This window comes from Schistocerca gregaria, chromosome 4 (genome assembly GCF_023897955.1).
Source record: "Schistocerca gregaria isolate iqSchGreg1 chromosome 4, iqSchGreg1.2, whole genome shotgun sequence".
Classification (NCBI taxonomy): Eukaryota; Metazoa; Arthropoda; class Insecta; order Orthoptera; family Acrididae; genus Schistocerca; species Schistocerca gregaria.
In genome coordinates this window covers 275,517,874-275,534,862 of record NC_064923.1, presented here as the reverse complement: position 1 = coordinate 275,534,862, position 16,989 = coordinate 275,517,874, and the positions used below count along the sequence as shown (strand labels likewise).

General features: G+C 42.6%; 1 protein-coding gene across 2 annotated transcripts in view; it reads left to right on the top strand.

Moving 5' to 3' along the window:
• LOC126266944 (BCL2/adenovirus E1B 19 kDa protein-interacting protein 3) overlaps positions 1 to 16,989 on the top strand; it is a 271,746-nt gene that overhangs the window by 203,536 nt on the left and 51,221 nt on the right. The window lies entirely within an intron of this gene.

The following is a 16,989-nucleotide window of genomic DNA, read 5'->3' as shown; positions in this document are numbered from 1 at the left end:
TTGCCATCCTCCAGTCTGCGTATTCGAGAAGTTATGAGGTTTAGAAACGAGAAATACGTTGACCGTCACTAATTGTGTGTCTAAGTTTTCTAAGGGAAAAACATGTGCCATTTAAGAAATTTAACTTCGTGTTGAAAGGGATGTTTGCTTAATTTATTGGATTGTGCTTTCCTGCCCGTTGAGTCCCCGACGTAGGTACATTCCTGGCCAATTGTATTTTTCACATTTTATTTTATTTCGTTTCGAATCTAGATGAGGTGGCAGTTACATGGGACACCATGTATAAAGAAAAGCTGTAAATCCAGAACAGTCATATGAACCCCCCCCAACTTTACATGACCCCAGTTAGATCCAAACTCCTGCCCTGCTTGTTGACTCGGGAGAACAGCCCTCTGCTTTTCACTTTACACACATTACAGATATTTAATAAACTGCTGTTCACCTGTTTCGCTCAATCCATATTGTTGAAACTTAAGCAAAAACCCATGCGTGGTCCACGCAGTCGTGTGTTTTCGTTAAACTGACAAATACGTACTGTTCTGAAGATACCGTTTACTCCTGGTAGTGCCTCACACACACAGGAGAATAAGTTGCAATTTGGCTTCAGGAAAGGAGTATTCACAGAAAACGAAACGGACACTGAGTTGTGTGTTCTGAGATGTTCCTCTACTCTCCTGTGCATTGTTTCAACAATTTTTTAAAACATTAGAAGCAAAGAAACTGGTCCGTAATTTTGTGATCTTTCACCCTTTGCATAAAAGATACGCAGTTTTTCAGTCTGCCATGAGAAACCATGCACAGGTGACTCGGTACAGAACTAATATTTAGTGCACTGCTATTAGTAATCCCAGCATGAAATTTCATCATGCGCTTGGCAGGTTATACTATTTCATTATGTCGAATGTCGTTTAGTGTACACAGTTCAGTTCAAAATTTACAGTTATTTTTACAGTTCCTTGCCATAAATGAAGTGTTAACCGGAAAGCAGACGACACTAATTCTTTACCATCGTTTACCGAAAGCAGAGTTTAGATATATGTAACCTTTGAAGGCCGATAAACTACCCTGTAGTAATCGTGGACTGTCTCGAGCAAAATTGTGGCCGGCTGCGAGAGTTCATAGGCGACAGTGGAAAACGAGGGTGCAAATTAGCTGCAACTAGCTGCTGGCATGAAGTGTCTTATTACGCGGCGGTCCCTTGGAAGTTGCAGCAGGAGGTAACGGGGGAAAAGGGAGGACCAGCGAAGCAGCTGTACAGGCTAAATTCCAGTAGTGAGTAAGTTAAAAATTACCTTACTTATAATTGGTATTAAATTCGCAGGGATAATATGTACAGCGTGTTTCAGTTAAGGTGTTCTCCTCTGGAACTTAAAAAATTAAAAGTGAAATGAATTGTTATTTAGTTTGGTTAGCGTAAATGAGCATAGTTTAATTAGTTCCCAGGGGGTTAAGGCAACGTTAAATATTTATAATTTTGCTATCGTGCTACTGGTGTATTTAAGGGGGATAGGACGTCAAAGGTGCCGACTTGGAGCAGGAGAGGCACCACAGGACATTTTTAATTTCCACTGTCTATACTTTCAAAAATAAATTCATAAAACTCTGTCGGCATGCCCAGGAAAGATGCAAGATTAACGCTCATAGCAGTGGAAATTCAAAAACATAATTTTTCTTAGATGTGAAATTTCATCATTTTTTTTCACTTACTATTCGCTGCATTTGTCACTATAGGTACACTTTTCTTCATAAGAGATTCTTAGATTAATTTTGCACAGTGTACGAACCATACTTACAGGAGTGTAAAACTCTAAAATTTATCAAAAATGAATGAGCTGTTACGTTCTAAACTTCATGTTAAAAAACTCACATTTTACAGTAAATTATCTTAATTTTCACCACAGTTTTTAATAGATTTGGGAAATTCTAGAGTTTTGCGTTAAGGAGTTTGTGTTTAATAAGCAATGCAAAATTCATAGAAGAATCTCTTACATATGAAGAAAAGTGTACCTATAGCAACAAATGCACTCAATAGTAAGAGAAAAATGATGAAATTTCATATGTAAAAAAATTTTGTTTTTGAACTTCCACTGCTATGGGTGAATCCTGAATCCTTCCTGATCATGCTGACAGTTTTATGAATTCATTTGTAAAAGTCTAGACAGTGGAAATAGTCATGTGGTGACTCTCCTGCTCCAAGTAACCCCGTTTTACGTCCTACCCCCTGATAAACCAACTATATTTCAAATCTTTTTGTCATACTTTTATCATTCTTAGTCAGGAGCTAGAAATGTTAAACTTTCGTGGGTGGATGCAACGTACTGTGCATAACTGACTGTGCTCAGATGCATGTTCTCGTAGCGGAAGGAAGCTTGTCTCTCAGAGACAGCAGCAGGTTTAAATTTCGTCCTTAGATCGTTTAGAAGGCGCATTTAGTTGTGGATTGAGGAACATGTACGCCTGTTTAAATATCCCACTTAAATGAACGTTCTGCCACAAGTACATCCATCTGAACAGTCAATTACGTGCTGAATAATTTTCTTCTGGGTGATAACCAAAGCCTCGATAAATTTGGAGCAGGGCATCATTCCACAAGACTGTATTTAAAGTTTTGGGAACTGTCCATTCTCAAATGCATCTGTAGCACCAGGTGTGGAGACACCAAGGAGGCGAAGACGAGGTATCCACACCCACAGGTAAAGATGTAGTGCAGGATGGGCCGTGCGCGTTACCAATAACGCAAATAATCATATTCAGGTAATGGCATGATGTCCTACATATATAAAGCAGGTTTCATCCGTGCCTGAAACGTCTAACGTTTCTAATCAAGCTAAAATTGATGGAAATTTGATTAAAACTTAATTTACCCGGTGAATTATATATGGTGATAAAAGAAGATATACAAATATATTATTTCATTCTACAAGTAAAACTAAAGGAAAAAGTTCATATAGACATAGGTCCGAAAATGTTTAGTTATGAGTTACCGCTAATAAGATTTTGCTTGAAATTTAGCAACTTCGCTAATATGAAGCCATCGCAAAACTATAAAAGGTTAAAGTAAAGCGATTTCCATTTATTTTGTTGTTATTGATCTGGTGACTCTAATAAAACGTGTTCTAGACGTGTATCTACTGTAGTTTCCCAGAAAACCCAGAAAAGCGAAGATAATTATAAAAGTAATTTTGTTTACTTTCCATTAAAAATGTAAAAAAGTTTGTCATTGTTGGCAACCATTAGCGAGTTGTTTCAGTAGTTTCCTAACCGTGAAAAGAGTTACTTTTCTGTATTGTTCACTGAAAGAACATAACATTGTATTTAAGTGAAACCACATAGTAACTGTTGTAGTTCGTAGATTATTTATGAAATACGATTACCGTTCAAATATGCGTCAGAGGAATACGCCGATATGGCGTTTATTTATGACGAATGTGATGGTAATGCTACGGCTGCAGTTAACGAATATCGCGTACGTTATCCAACTCTGAGGGTTACGAATGCACCAACCATTAGTAGCGCATTTCGAATGATACAGGAGACTGGTTCTCTACCTAGCGTTCATAATCAGTACGAGCGCTATGTTAATTATGAAAGCAGATTATCTGACACATTTAGAGTTTAACGTTGTTACCATCATTTTTCCAAAATTTCTCTACATTTTCTGTTGAAAACTTTGGGCCAAGTAGTTAATAAATAAAAATTACGAAATTGCTTCTCTGCTTCTCTGGATGTTCTGGAAAACCACTGTAGATAAACGTCAGGGACATGTTTCATTAGATTCACCAGAAAATAAATGGAAATAGTACTTTACTTTAACCTCGTAAGGTTTTGCGATGGCTTCATATTAGCTAAGTTGCTCAATTTCAGGCAAAATCTTTTATTAAACGTAATTCCGTAACATCATGTGTGGACCTATGTTTATATGAACTTCTTTCTTTAGTTTTACTTGTAGAAAGAAATATTAAAATATTTGCATATCTTCGTGAATCACCCTGTATACATTTGCAACATTGTACAAAAAACTTTGTTCAAAAAATTAAACTCGGTGCTCCAAATGACTGGAAAATAACCAAACTATTTTCGTCATTCCGCAGAAAGAGTAACGTTTCTTATGTCTATCTAAATAGATATTCTCCTCAATTACTGTTTTGTAAGATAATGAGAAAAATATCTGTTCTGAAGTATTTCGTGTATAGGCTTAGGGATGGGCACGAAACTTACTCAAAACTCTGCCGCACGATACTTAAAAAAAATTTTGACAGGTGTTCATGCAGTCACTGATATACTCTAATGCGATAATACAGCACATCATTTAGACATAGTACTTAAAGCAGTTGCTTTGTATGTGCTCGAAAGAGGGTGAACCAGAATTAAGCCTGAAAGTGTAACTGATTCACCGTCTTCAGTTTCCTGTACATCACAGTTCGCCCCCCCCCCCCCCCCCCCCCCCCGCCCTGAGTTAAATCCTACACCTTCCATGGTGTCAGTTGGCGGAAGAGCGTAGCAAAGTACTGTTCGGCACGAAGAACAAAAACCAGTTCTCCACCTCGACTGTTTCTTCTTAAAGGAACCCATTATTTCATGGTACCACCATTAGCCAGTTTGTCATATGACTATAATAAAGTGAAACGCATATCATTGCACGAGTCAATTGTGTATCAAAAGTATTTAATCTTAAACATGTAACACGTCAGCCTCTGTTACAAATAGAAACCAAACTTTACCCAGGTTTCAGCCAAAATAATTTGGCCTTCTTCAGAAGCGACTGACACTAAACTGCTGCATGTAAAGTGTCAATCGCTTCTGAAGAAAACCCAATTATTTTGGCTTAAACCTGGGTAAAATTTGGTTTCTGTTTGCAACTGAGGCTGACGTGTTACGTGTTAAATTATCACAGTTGCTGACAGGGTTGCAAAATGTTAAAAATCCTTAGCTCATCTTGCGCAGATATGAGACTAATTTACAACAGGCACAATTTACACCGGACGTTTTGGCGCACTTCAGTTTCCCTGTGCATATGTTCGTGTCACAGTTACCATTACTACAATGCCCAAGAGCCTCTCACCTATGCGATGTGATCTCGCCGCAAGAGGTCCGCGTTCAAGATGGGCGAGAGGCGCGGATGAGTGTGGTTGGCACTAGAACGAACGTCAACGAATAAGCAGCATCGAAACTGTAGGCTAGCGCGAGCGAACTGCATTCGGTCACCTTTAGTTCGCATTTGCGTGCTCGCTCGCGTTCCGCTGATTCTTTTTACCGAACCATCAATGGAAGTTCGCGTCCTCTCCGCCTTGGCGCTAGCTGTAGTGGGCTTACAGAAAGCTGTCGTCAGATACCTGTCTATTTTTGTTGTTGTGAGGTGCGTGAGTGATGCAGTGGTCTGAAGAGAACGTAATGTTGCTGATGGAATAATATGGACTTCATGCGTGTTCCTTGGATCCGAGATATCCACAGCACAAATCCCGAAGGAAAGGAAAAGAAATGATTGATAGAAAATTGCGGAAGTGTTAAAAAAAAATCTGCATCAGCTTTGTATTTCTAGGGAAAGCACAATATCCTTGGCAGTAAGCTAGTGCGAATATTTAACTATCACTCAAATTCAGATTAAAATGTACTAAAAATCTGACCATTCTCGTTGGCTATGTTCGTGGTGTCTGAATAACGTGATAACCTACCATACAGAGCGCGCAGCTCTGCATCGCGGGCTGCCTACGCATCAGCAGATGTCCTGTGTTTGCCCGTAGTTCAAGGAACTAGTCTTCGCAACCTGTTCTACCTGTCCAGGCCAGACCAGCCTCTCCGACCGGGCTTGTGAAAACTGACCTCGCGCTTCTTACGTGAGTCAGCCTCAACTGATCTAACAGTATGCTCAGTTGCCAGCTTCTCCATGGCAGCGGCAAATGTCCCTTATTCGGTTCTGATCTTCACTCTAGACTAATATCTGACTTTCGTGTTGGCAAATGCGAGGCTAGTTTTCGTTAGTGCTGAAATGAACTGAACGCCAGTCCCAAATATACCACTGATAAAAGCAACTTAAGTCATTTAAAAAGCCGGCCGCCATAGCAGATCGGTTCTAGGCGCTTCAGTCTGGAACCGCGCTGCTGCTACTGTCGCATGTTCGAATCCTGCCTCGGGCATGGATGTGTGTGATGTCCTTAGAACTACTTAAACCTGAGTTCTAGGGGACTGATGACCTCAGATGTCAAGTCCCATAGTGCTCAGAGCCATTTGAACTTTTTTTCTTCCGAACTCTTTGTTCTGCGCTCGTATGTAGCACACCGCGCTTTGTACACGTACACCGCTGCGCTCAGGGGCCACAGCACCAAGTTACGACACTTGAAGATGGGCGTATAAGAGCCCGAAACCGGTTCTGTGATAATAAAAGAACTTTACAACTCTAGCGGTATTTTCAACCTCTGGCAATAAGTGTAGCCCAAATATTGAAACCTGTGCCTTCGTTTGTGACTGCTCCCCAGTCACTAAAATTTTCTACCCTTCCGATATTGTATGGATTATTCAGCACAACTTCTTCCTTCTGTTTGTCAAGTACGATTGAAAGAAATTCTATGTGAAGCCATAAATTCCATATGATTTCAGATTTTTCTAAGAGAGTAACGTCTTGGAACGTCCACAAGAATACGAACTGGCAATATTTTATTATTTAATGCTTGCAATTGATGAGTGAACGTATAAGTAGCATTTCCAGTCGCACAGGCCATCTGGAATCCAAACTGTGATCCCCAAGTGTGTGACTGACATTAAATCCATTACTTTCTCTAATATTTTGGAAAAAGATGTCAGTAAGAAAACATGACGATAATTCTGTCTCGCTACGTTTCTCATGAAGCTCATTAACAACTGCGTACTTGAATCTGTTTCGAAAAACTCACTGTGCCAGTGTTGTTTCATGTACCACTTAGGAAATTACTTTATAAATTACAACTACTTCTCAGAAATCTGTTTGAAATATCATTAACACCATCCTAGCTTCTGTGCTTTAGAATTTTCATAATTCTATTGATATCAATGAAGGATGTTGTTGGCTAAGTCACGAACCACATCGGAAATGAAAGAAAATTTTCGAAAAGAAACATTTGTTGTACTGAAAGGAATGCATGAATAGTAACCACGTCACGTGAGGCTGTTGCAGTATTTCATTTTTTCAATGGTTTCTGATGCTATCTAGGATGGTATCACCACGTTTGGCAGCTTAATGTATTTCCCCAGTTTTGTTATTACTTTTTGTACAGGAAAAATTGCTAATCACTCGTAGCTTGTCTTTGAACACGAACATGCATCATCTCCCTCATCCTCTCCTCTCACTGCTCGTGATCGAATGAGCTGAGCTGATTTCAAGTCTAGAGGAAAGCAAGGGCATATCTTATCCAACCGGAGCATGCCTAGTAAAGCACAATCGCGACCAAATCAACCTTGCAGTGACTACTGGTTTACGTAACAGCGGGGCACTGGAGTCTGACAACTTAACTCGGCAAATTCTCGTAACTTGCACAAGATTGTTCTTCTAGAATGAAGTAGATAAACTGGTGGATGAGACGGAGATGAGCAGTTAACGGCAGCTGATCGTAGTTGAGGCCAGATGAGGTGTGGTGCTGCATTCAATTCGACGGTATCCTTGTCGGAAGGCGTCTGTAGCAGAGAACAATGCTCGCAGACTGACTCACTAGAATAAATCACGCTGTTTTGTTCCGCTGCAACCTTGGCCAGGGAATTTCCGCCAGCATAGCTACTGATATTCGCGGATGACGTGCACGTGACTATTGCGCTATTGTTTCTCGCGTCAACAACAGTGATTCGGCGATTTACGAGTGATGGACTTGTTGACAGAAAACTGTCTTTCACGCATACGCTGTGAATAACAGCAGCAGGCTTCGTTTTTTAGTGTCTAGCACCAAGCGAGGTGGCGAATGGATAAGACACCAGTATCCCGAAAGAGAGCTGTCAAAATCCCCATCAAGCAACCAGTTTAGGTTTCCTGTAATTTCCCTAAGTCGGTTAAGGCTAATACAGGGGTGGTTCCCTCGAGAAGACACACAGTAGCCTCCCCCAAACTGAGCTTATGCTAAGTCTTCTATCGACGACGATACGTTAACCGTAATATTCCATCCTTGCTGCCAATGACTGGCGCTTCGTATGCGGCTTCTCCAAAGCACGAGGCAAGAGGCGGTTGGGAATTGCACTATGTTTCGTCGGATGTCTCCTTCTCCTTGTTTGTTGTATATTGAGCAGAATGCAGCTGTTAAAAATGGCATGTGCTCTGCCGCTGTCCCTCATTTCCCTTGCACAAACTATTGCTGCAAAATACCTGACCCAACAAATGACTTACAGCAGTACGAGAGGGTTTCCAATAAGTAATTCAACCCATTTTTCTTCTGAAAGTGGGCTGGTTTTATTCACGATTCCTATACACATTATTCCCTACTCTTTTGCTACAAAATTATAATTTCTAACATAATTTTCGTTGTCCTCCTGGGACGGCCTGTATGCATGCAAGATATCACTCTATTCGTCGATGTCGGAACCAACGTGTTGCTGCATCAATAAACGCCCCATAACCATGTTCTGTTTCCCACAGAGTGCATCCTCCATTGGTCTAAACAGATGGAAGCCGGAAAGTGCCAGATCCGGGCATTAGGGTCGCTGAATAATAGTCCAATGAAGTTTTGTGAGCTCCTCTCAGGTGAGGTCTAAATTGTGATCCATCGATCACTACGATTGTGTGTGTTCGCCCGTTAAAGCATGGTGTAGGAGTCACAGTTGTGTGCGGTCGGCTGGCGCGCTGGATATCTGATAGTTTTGTGTGAGCTTGTTGTCATAACGATAGACGCGTCGCCGAACGACTCACCGTGCTTTTGTTCACTTCCAGGTCTCTGTAGGCATTCTGCAAGCACCTATGAATAACTGCGATGCTCTCCACCAAAAGGAACTCAACGACTGCAAAAAATGGCTGTGAGCACTATGGGACTCAACTGCTGTGGTCATCAGTCCCCTAAAACTTAGACCTACTTAAACCTAACTAACCTAAGGACATCACACACATCCATGCCCGAGGCAGGATTCGAACCTGCGACCGTAGCAGCTGCACGGTTCCGAACTCAATGACTGCCCTCTCCTTGGAACCGACTTCCATTACAGACGCCATTTTGAAGGCTACGCATGGCGTTGCCTCTTATCGAAACTATAGGGGCTGAAGCGGGAATACTCCGCGATGTCCCAAAACAAATACCTCATTTTTTCAACTGAAACTGGCAGACATAAATGTGTTGCGTTAGTTATGGAACAACACTCGTAGAACGTGGAATACTCCAGTGGCAGGATGGTAGCCTATCGAGACTGGGATGCAGCGTTCCGCGGGGTGGCTGCTCGCATTGGTCGGGATCCCACAATTGTCATGCGAATGTGTAATGGATGGGTTCAGGAGGACCATACTAAACACCACACGGGATTTCAACGACCCCACGCGACTAGCGCCCGAGAGGACAGACGCTGTTCTCTTGCGTTTAAAAGATCGTACAGTCACCTCATGGACCTTCTCAGGAAATGGTCTTGATAGTAGCAAGTGAAGTAGCCTCATTGATGCGACGACGGCAAATGCGCCACCAACAGTCAGCACGGGAACCATTGTTGCGCCCCACCTTGATGGGGCAGGGAGGAGCGTCCGAAGGCTACACTGTACGCAGGTATTGCACCCCGTCGTTCTTTAATAGGAGTCGCTGTTGCACGTACATAATCACGATGTTCTTATTCGTGTGTGGGGCTCCGAGGAGCACGAACGTTGCCAGACTGCATTCATCAACGAAATACAGGGCAGTACCTGGTTTGATAGTATCGGATGCCATTGAACGCACAACACGATCACCTCTGCCCCGAAAAGTTGACAACTTCTACAACAATCATTACACTTCTGTTGTAAAGGCCTATGAATGTGCCGAATTTAGGTCTGTTTTGACGTTATCTTTCAACCAGATAACGCAGTATTGCCTGTTAAATGTGCTGTACTAAACTATTTCGGTTCAGACAGTGTTGGATTGTTTTTGTGCCCAGAACGTTCTCGAGGTGAGGTACCCTTTGTCGAGAGACGGGCAGCACTCTCCAGCTACTATAACAGACGAAATCTGCAACAAAGTTGAAGCAGAATGGTGGGCATACCATGGTCTTCCATCAAAGATCATTCAGACTCGATGCGTAACTGTTTTTGCTGCCAGAGATGGCAGCTCCGTGACTAACTTTACACTCTGTATACCCCCAAATTATCAACAGTTTTAATCCTGTGTTCTTCCAATAGCGGTTGAACAAAAATGCAGAAACACCGCGAGAAATGTATGCTTGAACATTAATGCAGATGGTAGCTAAGCCTACAGATTGTGCATTTGTTTTGACCAGGGACGGCGCCTGTTCATCGTCTTCGGTACGCAGCACGTTTCATTCGCTATCAGACCATTGGTCTGTGTAGCTGTGAAGGCATTATATCAGAGCTAAGTTAATTCAAAGGTGGGCAAATTATTGGGCTAGCATGGTTGGGCTTTGCATAACCAAGGGAGCCGAAGTGTCTGGTGTTCCATTCCTTGAGTGATCGTGACGGAAAGTCATTGAAGATTGCAGCTGTAGTCCTCTTACGGCTCGTCGCAAAGTCACTGAAAAACTCAATGCTGCACTTGCGAAACCTGTCACCCAAACAATACGAACTCAATAAGCAGGAAATTGCAGGGCGAGTTGCAGTTCCATTACCACACGTTAGTGACGCAAATGCCCGTACCAGGAACCCGTGGTGCCGAAGCCACGAAATAGCAACGGACGAAAGGCGTTTGCTCGGATGAGTCTTGTTTCATTCAGTTTCCGTCTTCTGGCAGAGTTTACGTTCCAAGTGTGAGCCAAGGCGGGGGTTCGTTGATTTGGGCAGCCATATCGTGGTATTCTATGAGGCGCCATGGTTACTCTGCAAGGCTGCATTACTGCCAAGGATTGTGTGCAAATTTTTGCTGTCCGTTCCATGATACAATGTTTGTTCTCAAATGTTCATACTGTCTTCAAACACGACAGGGAGCGTGTTCACACAGCTCACACTGTGAGCCCAAGGACGAACTGTCGCATCTCTTCTGGCCAGAACAATCACCAGATCTCAAGGTTATTGAGTTTTACTTGTCTACTTGATTGCTGGCTGATCGCTGACCACCTCCGTCATAGTTCCCTGAACTTATCACTGTTCACAGGGAGAGTGGTGTAAGATTCCAGAATGAGATTTTCACTCTGCAGCGGAGTGTGCGCCGACATGAAACTTCCTGGCAGATTAAAACTGTATGCTGGTGCGAGATTCGAACTAGGGACCTTTGCCTTTCGCGGGCAAGTGCTCTACCATCTGAGCTACCCAAGCACGACTCACGCTCCGTCCTCACAACTTTACTTCTGCCAGTACCTTGGTAGAGCACTTGCCCGCGAAAGGGAAAGGTCCCGAGTTCGAGTCTCAGTCCGGCACACAGTTTTAATCTGCCAGGTTGTTTCGGTGTAAGATTCCCTTGAAAAACATACAGGGCCTGTATTTATCCCTTCTGAGAGGACTGTAAGCTGTTTCGTATGTCGATTGTTTTCGTACACCGCACGGCAAAGGAATAAAAGTGAGATAGTGTTAATACTTTCATCCATCTTTACCTCCTCTGCAGTACTGCAGATGACTTGTCACTGAGCACATTTGTACTGTGCATGCATTACACGTGAGGTGCCTAGTTGTTCCCACTGCCCTGTGTGGAATACGTAAGTTCTTGTACACTTAACTAACATGCTGTCTTCATGATGTTGTCCCCAGCGCAGAAAACAGCACGCAGGTCGTAGATTCTTTTTCTTGAGGCTGAAATTAACTTCGCAAGGAACTGCTGCTACGAATAAACTATCTCATTTGGGGTGCCACTCGCGTTTTTATTGATATAGACACGAGAAACTATTCTTGGTCACAACGTATTGAACATATATTTCCACACTCATTATATCTGGCTAAAATAACATGAAATACATCCTGCCACAGAAACACGTCTCTACTGGAACGGTCAGAACTGGAGAGCCGGACTGCCCGAGACACTTCGCGCGCCAAGCCAGCAAGTCGTGACCCGAACGTCACCGAAGTGCATCGGCAGTAATATCGTCAGTTTTTTGTTTTACTAATACTTTGATTTTAATAATTATGAAGTGACTGATTGATAGCTGGCTGTTGAGAGATGTTTATTTAAAAAATGAAGTAATTTGAATGACAGGTTTAATTAATAATAGCAACTAAAGTTGTTTTGGCGCCATAGCGACGAGCACAGCAGCCAATCACGGAACAGCAGCATCATGCAGGCGGTCTTTCTCACGGGAATGGTACCGAATCTAAAATCTGCCACCGGTACCTCAGTCCACATTGCGCCATCTCTATGCTTCTTGCATCTCCACTTCCCTGGGAATAGCTTCCTGGAGCCCAATATGATGGCTGAATAAGACAGAAATATTACAACCGTTCTAGGCATAGTAATGTGTTGTCCTTGGAGTTCCCATATTTTTTCCACCTCTATACTGTACTGTGTACACACAATAACCCTTTGCACAGGGCCGGCCGCGGTGGCCGTGCGGTTCTAGGCGCTGCAGTCCGGAACCGCGGGACTGCTACGGTCGCAGGTTCGAATCCTGCCTCGGGCATGGGTGGGTGTGATGTCCTTAGGTTAGTTAGGTTTAAGTAGTTCTAAGTTCTAAGGGACTTATGACCTAAGATGTTGAGTCCCATAGTGCTCAGAGCCATCTAACACCTTTGCATATTGCTTGTTTTTTACTGCAATGGACAACTTTTAATGGCCAATTCCCTGGCGTTTTCAATCAGTCATGAGGCTGAAAATGCATGCAGGACACACCACCAGTAGGGAGCGCCCACTGCAGTGAACTGTGTTTATTTGCAGCCTCAGGACTGATTGAAAACGCCAAAGAAACGACCAGTAACAGCTGTCCACTGTAGTGGACGCTGTGAGCCACAGGGATAAGTAAAACTTCATTTTTGTGAAGTTTCCTGCTGTTGCACTTTCAGTGGCCAGCAGTGTGAATTATCTGGCCGTGCACCCGTGGCGACCACAGCTTTTTTTTTTTTTTAGTTCACCCAGCTGGGACCCCGCTAAGCGGGCAGTTCGGCTCCAGGTGTGCACCGCAGCTGCTCGCGAAAACGAAACGGGGCCACGCGGCGCATGCCACGGGCCAGCCCGGCCCGATGCTAACGCCTTTGTTATCCTCTCGCCACACGCGCACAGGGCCGCTTTTGTTTTGAGGTTCCGCCATCGACTATTACACAATCGATATGCGCAGTCTCCCTGGGGGGACCGTTTGACACCAGAGGTTTTCCAGTTCTCTGACAGTGACGCCCTTGAAACTATGCAGTCACACGAGGTACAAAGAGTAAAATAGCCACCGAGCGAGGTGGCGCAGTGGTTAGCATACTGGCTTCGCATTCGGGAGGACGACGGTTCAATCCCGTCTCCAGTCATCCTGATTTAGGTTTTCCGTGATTTCCCTAAATCGTTTCAGGCAAATGCCGGGATGGTTCCTTTGAAAGGGCACGGCCGATTTCCTTCCCCATCCTTCCCTAACCCGAACTTGTGCTCCGTCTCTAATGACCTCCTTGTCGACGGGACGTTAAAAAAAAAAGAGTAAAATAGCCTTTCGTCGATACTGACCGTAGTTCCCACCACAGTCTCCACTAACGGCTGATTTGGATGCATTCGGAAAGACGCTTCACGCTGTAAATTAAAATTACTGAATTCGAATCGCACACAAATGGTTGATGCTGCAGCCATTGGTAGTTTTGAAACTTGGTGATGGATTAAAACTGTTTTTGTACGGGGACTTGATGGCAGAAACCTTGCCTTTCGTTGTTAGTACTCTTGGCGACGTTAAAAATGAATAAACAAGGACCCTCCCTTCTCCCTTTTAAGCTCATCCTGTCTCCCTACATCCAAGCCTTTTATGGGTAGCTTGTCATACTGCATCCCTCAACGTCATGTTAAGGCGTAACAGTCGACTGAGCAATCAAAGCACGATTCACGACCCACCCTCAAAGCAGTACTTCCGTCAACTTTGCAAATTTCTCTGTACCCGAAATGCGCCAATTTTGCTTATTGACGAAAGTGAGCGTTGTCACTAAACCAAACCATGCAGCGCATACTAATTCCCATCATACACCTTTGCCAACCGTACAGATTGAACGTCCTAACGCAAACCGCTCCTAAATTATGACGCTATTACTACATATAGTTCAATAAATCAACCTGTGTCTCCTCCATGTTCGCTTCAAACACTTAGTTGTTCTCCTGCGTGCCTCGCGGGACTTTCTTTAGCGCGACGAATTCCTCTCCAGTGCCAACCTCATCATCTCATTCTGTGCCAACCTTTTCATCTCAGAGTAGCACTTGCAGCCTGCATCATCAATTATTTGCTAGATGTATTCCAATCTCTGCCTTCCTCTACGTTTTTGCCCTCCACAGCTCCCTCTAGTACCATAGAGTTATTCCCTCATGTCTTAGCAGATATCCTATCATCCTGTCCCTTCTTCTTATCAGTGTTTTCCACATGTTCCTTTCCTCTCCGATTCTGCGTAGAACCACCTCATTCCTTTCCTTATCAGTCCACCTAATTTTAAACATTCGTCTGTAGCACCACATCTCAAATGCTTCAATTCTCTTCTGTTTCGGTTTTCCCCTCAGTCCATGTATCACGACCATACAATGCTGTACTCCAAACGTATATTCTCAGAAATTTCTTCTTTAAATTAAGGCCTATGTTAGATACTAGTGGACATCTTTTGGCTTGGAATGCTCATTTTCCCAGTGCTAGTCTGTCTTTGATGTCCTTGTTCCGTCCGTCATTGGTTATTTTGCTGCCTAGGTAGCAGAATTCCTTAACTTCATGTACTTCGTGATCATCAATCCTGATAAGTTTCTCGCTGTTCACATTTCTGATACTTCTTAGTCTTTCTTCGCTTTACTCTGTCCATATTGTGTACTCATTAGACTGCCCATTCCGTTCAGCAGATCATGTAATTCACATATCAGCGAATCGTATCATTGATGCCTTTCTGCCTTGAATTTTAATTCCACTCCTGAACCTTTTATTTCCATCATTGTTTCTTAATTGCGGAACTCAATCCTGAAATTAAGACTATTACGGAGAAATGGCTTAGCAACAGCAAAGTGGATTTTTTCCTGGTTGATTATACAATGCACTATATTTGGCAAGTTCCTTCTGTGAAATTTGAGAGTTAGGGGAAAAGTAGTCGCGAAAGTAATTAGTCTGAAGTCAGGCAATGAGTCGCGCTTATTCCCCCTTCAGCTTTATACGAGGTGTGTAGTGTCAACACGAAACACACTTATCTACACAAGAGAAACCGGGTGAGGGAAAAATTCCCTTTCATTACGAGAAACGCCACAACTATAATAAACGTAGACAGTTTCGCGACTAGACTGGAAATATGTTGCTTGGCTTGTTGGGCACTTGAAATTTTTTCCTCGCCAAACCAAAGGGCACTGATATGCAACAGTTTTTTATCATTGCAACCATGAGGTCTTTAATTTCCCCTAGGAACTAAACACCAAACACTATTTTGTCTCTTGCATTCTGATATGTGGTCTCAAAACAGTCTGTATTTTAAGTCTATTTGTTTAGAACCTGATTTTCCCAACTGTCTTGTTCCATCAGGTGCTTGTGTTACTGTTTACTGCATACTCTTGTCTGCACTCAACAATGAAGAGTATGCTTTAGTCAGTGATACAATCACCAGATGGAACAAGACAGTTGGGAAAATCATGTTACGATAAAAAGAAATAGTCTTAAAATGCAGTGTGTTTTGAGACCACAAATCAGAATGCAACAGGTACACGTCAGTGTTTGCTGTTACTTCGTGCTTTTAAAAAAATTTATTATAATTTTTAAATCAAGAGAAGGAAGTTTTTCATCTCGTTAGATTTGGTATTTATACATTTAATAAAAATTGCTAATTTCACTTGCACTTCAAAAATGAGCAAATCAGTCATATCATTAATGGAAATATCGCTTGTTCGTTCTTGTAACACGCGTGAAATTCTTATGTTAGGAATAAGCAACTTGAATCCTATAGCAGTAGTTCGCAATTCTGCTGTTTAATTTCTCTAAAGTACCTCTAAAATCAGTTCAAACAGAATATAACATAGCAAAGAAAAATTTTCTGCTGGAAGAACCAAAAAGAAATTGTTTAAAAAATGTTCGTGTGGATGCAAAATGTTTATTGCTATCGTTATTAATTCCTTATGTGATGTAAATAACTCAAAGGGGGTAACAGAAGTGCTAATAGTAATCATAAACTTTTGTATACATCTGCAATTAACTGTTTCATTTCAGTAGAATGTTTACATAAAAACTCAGTCGATAAGAGCATTACCCGCGAAAGGCAAGGTTACGGTTTCGAATCCTAGTCCAGCACACGGGTATAATCTGTTATGTAGTTTCAGAAGAGAGACACTCCGCTGCAGAGTGAAAGTTGCGGTCTGCAAATATTGGCTGTTTATATTAGTTCCGCAAGGAAACTTAAGAGTTCATTTTTAGTATTCGTCAGAATGATTTCATTTTCGCCAGAAGCTGTTCCTCTGTTTGCCGCATTGGTGGACGCCTCACAGATACAACTAAAGTTTCTAGAAGCAGCTGGCTTCTATACATTGCACTCTGAAATGGCCTTCAGAAAAACCACTAAGGTTTCAGTTGCACGAGACTGTGCGGTTAAGTTCCCGTGAGCGTAGAATCTGAGACATTCGTCGGTGTTGTGCCAAATCTACGGGATCATGTGACAAATTTACTACTCAGGGATTTGATTAACCTGCAAAGATGATACATACCGTTGTTTTGCATATTGGATTTTGCCTCAGATAGGTAATAATCTGAAGATTCGATCCCATGTTAATCAATTATTCAGTTTTTCATTGTGCCAAAAGTAATCCTGAT